Raw genomic sequence first — 12,008 nt, 5'->3', positions numbered from 1 at the left:
TCACGTCACTGCCCGAGAGAGCCCAGGAGCAGGCGGAAGGGAGCGCGCCGCCACCGCCGCCTCGGGCCGCCCGCCCGCCCGCCCGCGGGGGCCGGTGCGGCCGAGCGGGCCGGGGGCCTGTGCGGGGCGGGCGAGGCAGCGGTCGGGGCGGCGGGGCGGGGGCGGCGCGGCGGCGCTCGGTCCCGCGGCTCCTCCTGCCGCCGCCTCCGCCGCGGCTCGGCCGCACTTCGCCGCCCGGGGCTCGGCGTGCGCCCGCGGAGCACACCGGTGACCCGGGACCCCCTCCCCGCCCGACCCCTCCATACCGGGCGAGCCCCCCCCCCCCCCGCGCGCCACCAGGCCCGCGGCCCGGCCCGGCCCGGCCCCGGAGTGCGGGCCGGAGGCTCCGCGCCCCCGCCGAGGGCTTGGACTCGGGTCTGCGCGGCGGGGAGCGGTTTTTAGGGTGCGGGGACTCCGCTCTGGGGTGGACGCGGGCCGAGAGCCGCGGTTGGAGCGGCCTCGGGTCACCCCGGCGCGGGGCGCGGCTGCCGGCGGGAATTGCCGGGAACAACAAGGACAGCGGAAAGCAGCAGGGTGCGGTGCCGGACCCCCGGTCCCCACGGAGAACACGGACGGCGCTCCGCGGGGGCCACTGGCACTCACGTAACAGCAGAACCGGGGCGGTGGGAGGTGGTGGTTCGCATTTTGGGGATTATGGAAAGTTGGAAGTAATTTGGCGTTTAAACCTAAGGGCTGTCTAGAGTTGTTTTCTCATCCTTGTCATAAAAGTTAATAAGAATTTTCTTATTTTTTTTAAGGAGAGAGTTGCTGTTGATCCATGAAAGATGCCCCCTAAAGTTTTCGAGGCATTAGAAATTAGGTGGGTAACCTCATGGATATGAGGAGGTACCTTCAAATTAGTTGCATAATTGTGGGACCAGGCCTCAAGGAGGTTTCTTCAAGAGGCGTTTTTAACGTTTAAGGAAACTGGAAGGAAGTTGGCTGTTGCACTTATCAAATGATGCAAATGTGACTTATCTGGCTGAGAACAGTGAATGTGTCGTGTTTATTTCGTGTTTATATGCCAATTAACCTCTGGTTCAGCTTTGACTCCACTTTAATTTTATGCACTAGTCTTTTCTATCTTAACACACAGGCATAAAATAAAAATTGGGCGGTGCTTGGAGTTTATTTCAGTACAGCATTTGATAAACATGCATCCTGCAAACTTTAACGGTGTGTGGTGGGTTGACCCTGGCTGGATGCCAGGCACCCACCAAAGCTGATCTGTCATTCACCTTCTCAGCTGGACAGGGAAGAGAAAATGTAACAAAGTTAATGAGTTGAGATAAGGACCAGGGAAAGTCACTCAAGAAATACCTAAGGGCAAACAGACTCAAATTGGGGAAATTAAGCAGAGCCAGGATAATGAGAAGTAAAGTAAATCTTAAAAACCACATTTCCCCCACCTCTTTCTTCTTCCCAAGCTCTACCTCCTTTTCCCCCAGCAGGGAAGGAAGGAGATGGGAATGGGGGTTATGATCAATTCATCACAGATTTTTTCCTCCCAGTGCTCAGAATGCATCCTTCCCCTTCTCCAGCATGGGGTCCTTCCTGCAGGAGACAGTTCTCAATTAACATCTCCTGCATGAGTTCCTCCCACTGGCAGCAGTTCTGCACAAAATGCTGCAAGGTGGGTTACACTGCAGATGGGGTGCAGTCCTTCAGGCACAGCCTGGGGGACCCCACAGTGTGGGTCCCCCGAAGGGTCACAGGTCCTACCAGGAAGCCTGTTCCAGCATGGGCCTCCCATGGACTCACAGCCTTCTCTGAGGCATCCACTTGCTCCAGCTTGGGAGTCCTCCACGGACTGCTGGGGAACCTTGGCTTTGGTGCCTGAAGCACCTCCTGCCCCTCCTTCTCCATTGACCTTGATGTCAGAGTTGTTCCTCTCACATGTTCTCATCCTGCTTTTCTCTGCCTGCAGTTACACCTGCACAAAAAACTTTTTTTTTTTTTCCCTTCTCAAACATGTTATCACAGAGGTATCCCCACCATTCCTGATGGGCTCAGCCTTGGCCAGCTGTGGGTCCATCCTGGAGCTGGCTTTGGCTCTGCTGGACATAAAGGAAGCTTCCAGCATCTTCTCATAGGAGCCACTGTTGTAGACCCCCTGCTACCAAGACCTACTTGCATAAACCAAACACACCATGATACTGAGAACAGAAGGGGAACAATAATACTTTAAAAAATTATTTAATTACATTAAGGTAATAGTAAAACTTTTGTAGACTCAGCCCAGACCTGGGTTTCAGGAAGGGGTCCTAAAATACTGACCTACACAAGGTTTTCTAAGCTTGACCATACATGTGATATTAATGTAAAATAGTCTTAAGTAAATATTTTTGCCAGGATGGAAGAGGCTAAGGGAAAGAACAGAGAAGGATGATGGTTCATAATTAACAGCAAGGTAACTCTAGTATAATCAAGTAAAATGCTGGAAAATTTATTTGTCCTTATGTTTGAATTTAAGACTCTGAATTTCTTTGAAACAGTGGAATATGTTTCCCATAGAGATGGTAAAGCCTCTGGATTTGGAGATGCTCAAAACCCAACTGGACACAGCCTTAAGCAACCTCCTGTAGGTGGCCTTGCTCTGAGCAGGAAGGTTGGGGAAGACAATCTCCAGAAACACCTTCCAGCTTAAACAATTCTATGATTTCTAAGCCAGTTTTCCAAGAAACATAAAGTGCATAGAAAATTCCACTGAACAGCACAATATGCTCTAAGGTGTTTGGTTCCAAGGACGTTTTATTCAATTTCTTGTTCACACAGGCAATGGAAATCCAGAATGCAGGGCATGTTGCACTCAAAGATTTAGCATAGCCAGTTGTCATTGCAGAGGAAGGGCTTCAGAAAACTAGAATGCCATTAAAAGGCAAATGACTGGATGTTTTACAATCTTCTTTGCAAACTTATTTGCTAACTTCTTGGCTGGCTGGCCATTCATCCTGTCTGTATGTAACTGTTTCACATTTACCCCCTTGTTCTTCACACTCGGGAGCAGGATACTAGCATATTTTGAATGTTTTGTGTAATTTTTGTCTTGATGGAGCCATTACCTCAGTGTTTTCCCAACCACTCAGGTTTCCAATAGGCCACAGACACCCTGGTGTGATCAGAAACAGGGTAACTCCCATGGGTGCAGCTGCCAGGAAGGAAGCCGTGTTTGCAGCTGATACTCACAGCCCTTTCTGCTCCCACAGCCAACAGAGGTATCCAAAGGCAGAACACACTTGGAAACTGCAGGTACCATAGGTGTGCTGGCACCACTTTGGAACAACATAGGTTAACTTACCTGCAGAAATGTTTTTGTAACTTGCACTTTATGGAATTCAGTAGGCAAAGAGTAAAACTACATTGTAGGCAATAGGATTTCTGACCTTCACTGGTGGTTAGGTTGTGTCAGATTTGGTACACCAGAGAGAGAATACAGCTTGTGTATAAAAGTTTGTAGCTCAGTTGTTCTCAGTTCTCAGTGAATGGAGCCCTTGCAGTCCAACTCCAATTTTACTTGTGATCTACTGTTCTTTTGTATTTTTCCCTAGAGTTTATTTTGGTGTCACTTGGAAGTAGGTACTGTGCTGTATCTTTTTCCTCACAAAAGCAAATTAAGTCAGTGGCTTTTGCTCAGTGTCCTCTTATGTAGCAGTCACTGAGTTAGTTCTGGAGATACCTGCTGCTAATTTCATACTTGGACATTTATTTATCACAATGTTGTGATCAGGTTCCAGCTTGGTAATCTTAAAAGGAGTTACTTTATCTGTTGAGTAATGAAAAATGGGTTACAGCTCCAAGTATGGCTGATGCTTTTATCCATCTTGCTGATAATTTTCTTGTCAATAAATGATAAAAATTCATAATGAGCTATTTTCAGTCACAGTTCCTTCCCTTTTATCTTGTGTGTTAATTAGATCCTTTTCCAGGTACTGGCAACATGCATAGCAAACAAAATTGTACCAAGTAACACCCCCAAATTTCTCAAGCTGTAGCTCTCCTCTATTGCCAAGCCCCAGGTTATAAGAGAATAACTTGAGTTTTGTCAGCTTTCTGGTGACTGATTTGAAGGTCTTTAAGTAGACATGTGTTTACTTCTTCATCTGTGAAATAGATAAAATAGAGTTATTTTACCATCCAGTTACCTGATCATGTTTCAGTAACCATTTTTGACCTTGACAAACCCCTCAGCAGGTGGTGAGGGTTCATTGTGAGCTGGCTACGTCACTATATAGTAAACATGAACCTGCTGAAGTTATCTTTTCATGTTTTTCTTATGCAACCACAGTGATGGAGGTTGGGGAGGAAAGAAAGTGAAGGGGAATTGTTCTAATTTCTCCCAGAATAGTCCTGTGTTAATATATTCTCAGGGAAATTCTGGAATAGTTTTTCTGTCTTCTAGCTTCTATTTGAAATTTGTCTATAAAAAGGAAATACTGCAATTTTACCCAAGGCTCTAATGTTCCATAATATTCTCTTGATTGTTAGTAATATTGCAAGTGCACCAATATTTACCTGCAGTCATTGGACTAAAAAGGAAGGAGTAAGGAGGATTGACAAGATTGCTCCTAGCAGTGGTATCAAGGTCTGCTTCATGACTGTAGGAGCTGCTGACTTTACACATGGTGTTCTCAGGACAGTTACATTGAAAAGGAATCCTTGTAAAAATATGTCCCAAAATGAAGGAAGTATGAGGGATAAGCAGTCTTTCTATTGATAGTTTAATCTACAGGTCCAGATAACCCTTGAGACTTAAAATTGAGTGCAACAAAGGATAAGTTGTCAGTCCAAAAGTCTGTAAGACCTCATAAAGTGTTTCTGGTCACTAATCAGTAGGAAATGCCTAGTGAGAAGTGAAAGTATAGGGAAATGTGGAGTTATGTGCTTTAAAATGCACTCCTGCCTGCCTTTGTTATCAGAGGAGGTAGCTGGTTCATTTATATCAATAAATCTCAAAAGGCTTGAGCCACTTCAGGAAGGGTGATATCAGCCAGTGCCCATTTGTCTGAGTTGGGTAATAAGCTGGCTGTCATGTTAAAGTCAGTTCTTTTAAAATAATTGAAAAGCAACATGGGATTTCTTTAATAAGGAATAAAAGGGTAGAAATGTAACTAGTGCCAGTAACTGTGGCTTAGGGGAAAATGATCCTGACAGACACATCAAACTTCATTACTTGAGTAGGTGAGAAGCTTCAGCACAATATAATTGTGTAGATGGAGCAGACTTGGGTAAGGTGCTTCATGCTGCACACACCTAAAGTCTTCCTTACTTTCAGTATCACACATTAGATGGCTTAAAAGCTGATGGACTGAGAGTTGTGAAGAAATACATAACATTGCAGAAATAACCTAACAATTGGATTGTTCAAAGAGGTGGAACCCAACACTTCCATCATGGTCTAGAAGTCATCATAGAGTCATTCCTGGTTTTATTTGTGACTGTGACAAAGTTCCTGGAATAAGTACATAGAGATGATGAGGAAAAGACAATAATGCAGAAACATCATACAGACTGGATTACTTTGTAAATTGAACCACTTAAATAAGTTATGTCTTAATCTGTCCAAGTGCAAAATTAAGTGTCTAGGATTAATGAATGCAAGTCATGTACCTAAAGGATATTTCTGAATCCTGGAAAGCAAAAACTTTAGAAAAGATTAAATGAATGCAATCACAAGACTCCTCAAAACCAACCTCATATACATGTGGGACAGAAAGGGCTGGTGCTGTTTGGGGATGCTCACAGTAGAGTAGGTAGTAGAAATAAGGTCAGTTTGTATCTGCTGGGTCATGTTTTTTAAATAGACCAAAAACTGGAGAGGCCACAAAGAATGAGAGAAGAATTTGGATGCTTAAAAAGTCTTTATCTGTTTAATACCAAAAAGAACAAAAAAAAAAAAAGTAGACATTAATCATATAGTACTTTCCCAGTTATAGGAATTCACTTCAGTCTAAAGAGAGAAATGGATAGCTGGAGTTTAAACAAGATAGATTTGATCAAAAAAAAAAGATTTGTCTTCCTAAGTAATAAATGGTGATCGACCACAAGCAAAACAATGGACAGGATGGGTCTTCCTCCCCTCAATGCCTTCACCTCCAGATTGGATGGCACTTCCTGGCATTTCTGCCCAAGTCCTTTGGTTCACAAAGGAGTGAGTGAAATTTAATGGCTTATGCCATAAAGAAATTGATATTAGACCACCTTTTACAATCCTCTCCTGCCCTTTCACAAGTGGAAGCAGGTGGAGGTATCTAGAAGAATATAGTTTCTTGGAGTCCCGGTTTTTAGTAGACTGATGTTTTCTATCTAAGAATAATTTCAAATAATTTTTTTGCTCTGTCAAGACATGCCCAAGCCTAGTTACTTGCGAGAGACAGTAGATTTTCTTGTCCATTTTGTAGTCTTTGTAGCACTGTTTAGAATTTCTCAAGAATTGTCCAGACATTAATTTGTGTTTGTAAGTTGAATTACTGTAATTATCCAATACAAACCTCTGAAGACAGTGAGTTCTGTAGAGTCCTTTAGTGTCCATGCTGAGGTGCTTGCTCTCAGACAGCAATGCTTGTTTGTCCCCTCTCTTTTTCATTCTCAGACATTACAGAATTGATATTGCAGATATTGCCAAGCCTTTAATGGCTGACTGACACCCTGTTCATGGTTGGTTTTGCTGCTGGTTTGGGAAGGGGTCTTTCTATGGCCGCCACAAGCACATATTGCCATCACTGGTCCTTCATTATCTCTTAGCAACCATTTGGTCTTTCACAAAAAATGTCCCAAGCTAGATGGTCTCAATGGTCCGTGCAAGACCATTGAAGAATGGGCTGTGACCCACAGAAGGAAATGCAGCTGGAATTATTGAATCACAGCCTCTGTGTCTAAAATGGCTCTGAAAAGAAGGTTCCTTAACTCCTCTCACCTGGGGCAAAATTCATGGTGAGAAAAGAGTTGCTAGAACCTCCCAAAGCAGCTCTGGTTGTTGCTGTCTGGTGTGACAGAGGCATGTGGCCATGCACAAAACCTCAGCAGAACCCTTTGAAATTCCCTACAGAAAAGTGAAGACAGGCCAAGTTATCTGGAATTCACAGGGTGTTTTATCCACGGTATGAAGCGTTGCACCATCTTATGGCCAAGGAACCAAAATCATGAAATTAAGCAAAATCACAGCATTGGAGAGGTGCGGTCAGACCGAAAGTACATGAGGTGCTCCAAGCTGTGAAGCGATGTTATGAGGAATCAGGGCTTGGCATTCATGCTGGACAAGGGAATGAGAGGCCTACGTGATTAATCTTTCTGGTGGGTAGGAGATCCCAAGTCTAAAACTGCCCAGGTCTCAGAAAGTGGATGTGATCCATAGGCACCGAGTGGCAAGTGTTTAATAACCTTGCATTCCTCTCCGAAGGCGTGGTTCACAGAATCACAGAATGGTTTGAGTTGGAAGAGCTGTTAAAGATCATCTAGATATGCAACCCCTTGCCATGGACAGGGAACCTTTCGCTGCACCAGGTTGTTTGTCATTATTGGTGGCAAGCTGCTCACAAGTAGAGGCTTCCCTGTTCCCCAGCCTTCTCTGTTAGTTATCTGCCTCATTGAAGACACACAACTCCAGGACGTCACCTTCCGTGTCCCCTAGCTCCAGCAGCTGCCGGTCCTGAGTTTGCTGCAAGACCTGCTCCCATCAGGCAGTATCCTCACCACGGAGCTCGACCATGAGACTGCTGCAGCTTGGTGTGCTGCCCATCACCATCCCCTGGGAGCCTGTGAAAGGGATTTGACCCATCCATCTGCACTTTTCCAATTACTGCTGGTGCTCAGGGTGCTCCCTAAGAGAGCTGAAGACAGAACTGGCTTGGTGTTGGCAGGAAGTTTCATATAGTTTCTGGGAAGCAAGGCTTGGGAAGGGGCCCAGGCTGTCACAGTGCCTGTGTTTTGGGTAGCATCTGGCCTGATGTCTGTTGGAACAAATGGCTGGCCACTGAGACAGGCACGTTACAGCCAACACTACTCATGCAGACAAAGCCACCAACTCGCTTCGGCCCAGGATGCTTGGGGACAAAAGTGCCACACACACTTGTCTCCAGTTCTAGGGTGAATTTAGACAACCAGAGCTAGGATGTGCACTGAACTGCCCGTGCACACAGGCAGCCACAATGCTTGGAAGCCAAAGGCTTGAGGGCAAAGAAAGATGAATGTAAGAAATACTTTCTTTGATGAAAAAACTAGTTGCAACGAATGAAGTAATGAAACAAAGATTGACCTTTACAATTTTGTGTCAGTACACAAAATTCTTTTGAAGAAATTTGCATTAAAAATGCTCATTGAATAAAGCAGAATATCTTTCAAAGAAGGTTTTTATGACATTATAAGACAATTTTACCAAGCCTCAGCATAGACATTGCTGGGATCTGCGTAACCCTGAAAAATAAGGTATTGGAGGAATATCAGTGAAACAAGTATGGCAATGTTCATTTGGAGAAATTTCTTCATGATAAGGCTGGAATATTGGGTAGCAAAGGAGGGGGAAATACACAAACTAAACAGTGAAACATGATCAGAGAATCTTATTTGTTGCTTGGGGTCTGAAAACTGTATTTGAACTTAAACTTTCTAATGGTTCCTACTTGTAAAAAAAGAGTATTTAAAAAATGTGTTCAGATATACCAGGCTGATGACCGACTGACATGCTTTTTATTCCAATATTAACATGTATCTTAGAGAACCATGTCCAGTGTAAAAAATCCCATGGTGTTGGGACCAGAAGAGGAATGCAAAGCTCTTGTGTTTGGTCTGTCTGTGCTGTGCTATACAGGGTAGTTGTAGAGAAAGATCAGAAGAGGGTCCAGATACTCAGTCTATGTCTTTTCTCTTTCAGTTATACAAGGTCAGTAGGTTGGAACTCACCTAATAGGTTTAAATCAGTGAAAATGGAAGGCCAGTATCTACAGCTGCCTATATCTCGATAACCTCTCTACTTAAAAACACCAGCAATGTGCAGTGTAATGTCACTTATTTTGAAGCTGACATTTTGCATTGTACATGTTTTCAGTTGCTCGTAAAACTTTGCCAGCTTTCACAAGTCTGAAATTTTCCCTAAGGGGTGTTGGCCTCAAACTGAATTTTTTTGTGAAGACTCTAGACACAGTTTTTTCAGCTGCCTCAGATCAAAATGCAGATTATTTCCCCTTGTAGAGAAAAGAAAAAGAAGAAGAAAGAGAAAAAGAAGAAAAGAAAAAGAAGAAAGAGAAAAAAGGAAGGATAAGAAAAAATAAAAGAAGAAAGATAAAAAAAGGAAAAGAAGAAAAGAGGAGAAAAAGGAGAAAAATAAAAGGAATTAAAAGATAAAAGGAAAGGGAAAAAGTAAGAGAAGAGTTTTTTAAATTGAAAAGCTATATAAAAAAAACTTGAAAACAGATCTTACATTTAAACAGCAGGGTGGTCCTTGTGTTGAACAGGAGTCCCTTGCATCCTGTAGAGAACTGGTAAGTTATTTGTTTGCATTAAAATCTCTGACATGTCTTGGTTTACAAAGATTCAGTAGGCTTCTTAATCCTTAGTTGTATTTAGTTGTTAAAGGAAGGTTTTCACAGGCACTTTTATTTCTAGTCATCCTGATTAAGTGTTGTGCAAGCTTAAAGGTATTTTTAATTAGGTAGGACGGTTAATTATTTATTCTACAATTTCAAATAACAGCTCTTAGTTTGAACTCTCATTGGTTGTGGGGGCAGGGAGGGGGACGGACATTTAAAAATCCGTGATTTCCTCCATAAATTTCATTTACCTTATTTGTCCATGAATCAAAGATACAGCCTAGGGTTGTTGGTGAGTACATGTAACAAAGGTAAAAGGACTGGTAAATGTTCAACCTGACACAGTGTTAGAAGTCAGCACTGATGGATCTTGAAAAAGAAAGGGTAGAGACGATTCGGAGTGTTAAGAGTTCCTTTCCATGGCTGGTAGAGCTGTAGATGGCCCTGAGGGTTATCTGCTTCAGTGACTGTATGAGCATTGTGTTTTGAAACAGAAACAGCCCATCCCTGTTTCTCTAGTAAATCCTTTAACAAGAGAGCAAGACATTACAAACCAAACCATTACACTGAGACACCAACGTTATTTTTGGGGAGATTTCAATGGGACAACACTGATTTTTAGTGTTTGTCAGTTCAAAGCTGTGTTATTTGGTCTCTTTCCAGCAAAACTCTTCTGTAGCTACATTAACTGTACTCCCCTTGAGTGGATGGGAGCTGGTGATCAGCTTCCACCTGGAGCAGCTTTCACCAGTCCTTAAAGCAGCCAGGCTGATCTGGAACATACTAAGAGTCCACTTTCCTGAGATCTTATGTGTCTAAACAGACACCTTCCCATAAGGCTCAAAATGCTTTCAAAGACAAAATGTCTGGTTTTAACTGCAAAAATAAATTCCCAGCATGAACACACAGGTTGGCAGAACAGCAAAAGTGTGAAGTAGCAATGAATTTAAAGGAGCAATTAAGCTTTCAGAAAAATTGAAGTAATTTAAGATCCCAGTTTCCAAACAGTTAAAGCACAAGCTCACCTTCAAGTGCACATGGGTCCCAGCAGTGTTGAGAGGACAATTTGTGTGCCTGAAGCACACAAGTGCATGGTTCACAGGGCTGTACCAGTGTTTTTAATGCATGGTAACACTCAACGAGGCAGGAAGCAAGGAGCCAAAACCATATGGAGAATATGTGAATGCTTGTGATTGCTGTGGAAGGACTAATTATACCCCCATACCTCTTTCTGGTGTGAAGTATGACACCATGTTAGATTTTTAAAGGATTAATTTGTATACAATTACTGCCATCGCAATAAATGGGAGACAATTTAAAGAAATAAAAATAATTATGGCTAAACTGTTATCAACAGCTCTTTGGCTGTAGCCAAGAAAAAGTACAAAAAATTATTCTATTTCTGTATGCCCAGTGCTAGTCACCAAGGTTAAAAAAAGTTGCTTTAATGAAAACTTGCAAAAGCTGAGATTAAACTCTGTTGTGTGGTAGTTAGGATGATGTTGCAAATGAGGTATTTTGAGATACATAATAGATTACTTAATCAAATAGATGATTAAGCAAAACTGGGAAGAGAAATGAGTTCAGAGAGCCCTAAGGTGCATTTGCAGGAGAAAACACTTTTCAGATCTTCACTGAACAACAAATAAATGAAAATAACTTAATAAAGAAAAGTATGATGTTTGGCAGGGGAAGGGGTTTTCTAAATAACATAATGAATCCAGTCTAGTATGTTGGATTTCTTTACAAATGCCCACACAGAGGCAAAAAGGGAGAACTGCTGCCCTGATTCATTTGAATCCTTAGGATTGTGTAACATGAGACTAAATTAAGTGAATATTGATTTTTTTTTCTCCAACTCTACTGAAATATTCAAAAAAACTATACTAGGCTTTAGAAAGAAACTGAACAGAAAAAATTGTGTTTAGTAAATGTATAGCGTGCACTTTCTTAATGAAGCCTTCCTCAACACAAGTAAATAACATATAGATTAACATTACTTCAACTAAAATATTTAAACAGTTTTCATCTGTGTTTGAGCACAGTGTGCTTGTGCCTTGTTTTTACAAAACACGTTGAAGAATGTGTGTTTAAATATTTGAGGTAATTCCTTGAACAAGATATCTGTTCTTTGGTAACAAAATTCTCTTGCTAATTTGTTCTTTCTTCATTGCATATATAGTGCCCATGTTAGGAGTTCTTGTTTGGTTGGTGTTTAATCCTTTCAGGATAAGAAAGGAGAATTTATTTATATACATGTATCACTTACACAGTTTTCGACTGTTACAGCTTCTGTGTTATTCACCATAAACCAAAATTTCTGTAAAATTGCTTATTCTAGCTGGGTTTTTAGCTGGAAAATATGAAACATGCACTTTTACTAGACCACTGGGGTAGACTGGAGATGAATGGAACATTCGATGAGCACGTACAGATGGAGCTTTACAG

At 42.4% G+C, this 12,008-nt stretch overlaps 1 long non-coding RNA gene across 1 annotated transcript; it reads left to right on the top strand.

Moving 5' to 3' along the window:
* The first annotated feature begins 179 nt into the window (after nucleotides 1-179).
* On the top strand, nucleotides 180-9,360 carry LOC132323997 (uncharacterized). Its single transcript, XR_009485486.1, has 2 exons — nucleotides 180-859; nucleotides 2,535-9,360. It is a non-coding gene; the product is annotated as an uncharacterized LOC132323997 (long non-coding RNA).
* The last annotated feature ends 2,648 nt before the right edge of the window (nucleotides 9,361-12,008 follow it).

Source organism: Haemorhous mexicanus, chromosome 2 (genome assembly GCF_027477595.1).
Source record: "Haemorhous mexicanus isolate bHaeMex1 chromosome 2, bHaeMex1.pri, whole genome shotgun sequence".
In the NCBI taxonomy this organism is placed as follows: domain Eukaryota; kingdom Metazoa; phylum Chordata; class Aves; order Passeriformes; family Fringillidae; genus Haemorhous; species Haemorhous mexicanus.
Note: the sequence above shows the minus strand (reverse complement) of the source record. Positions and strands in the feature narration are given on the sequence as shown.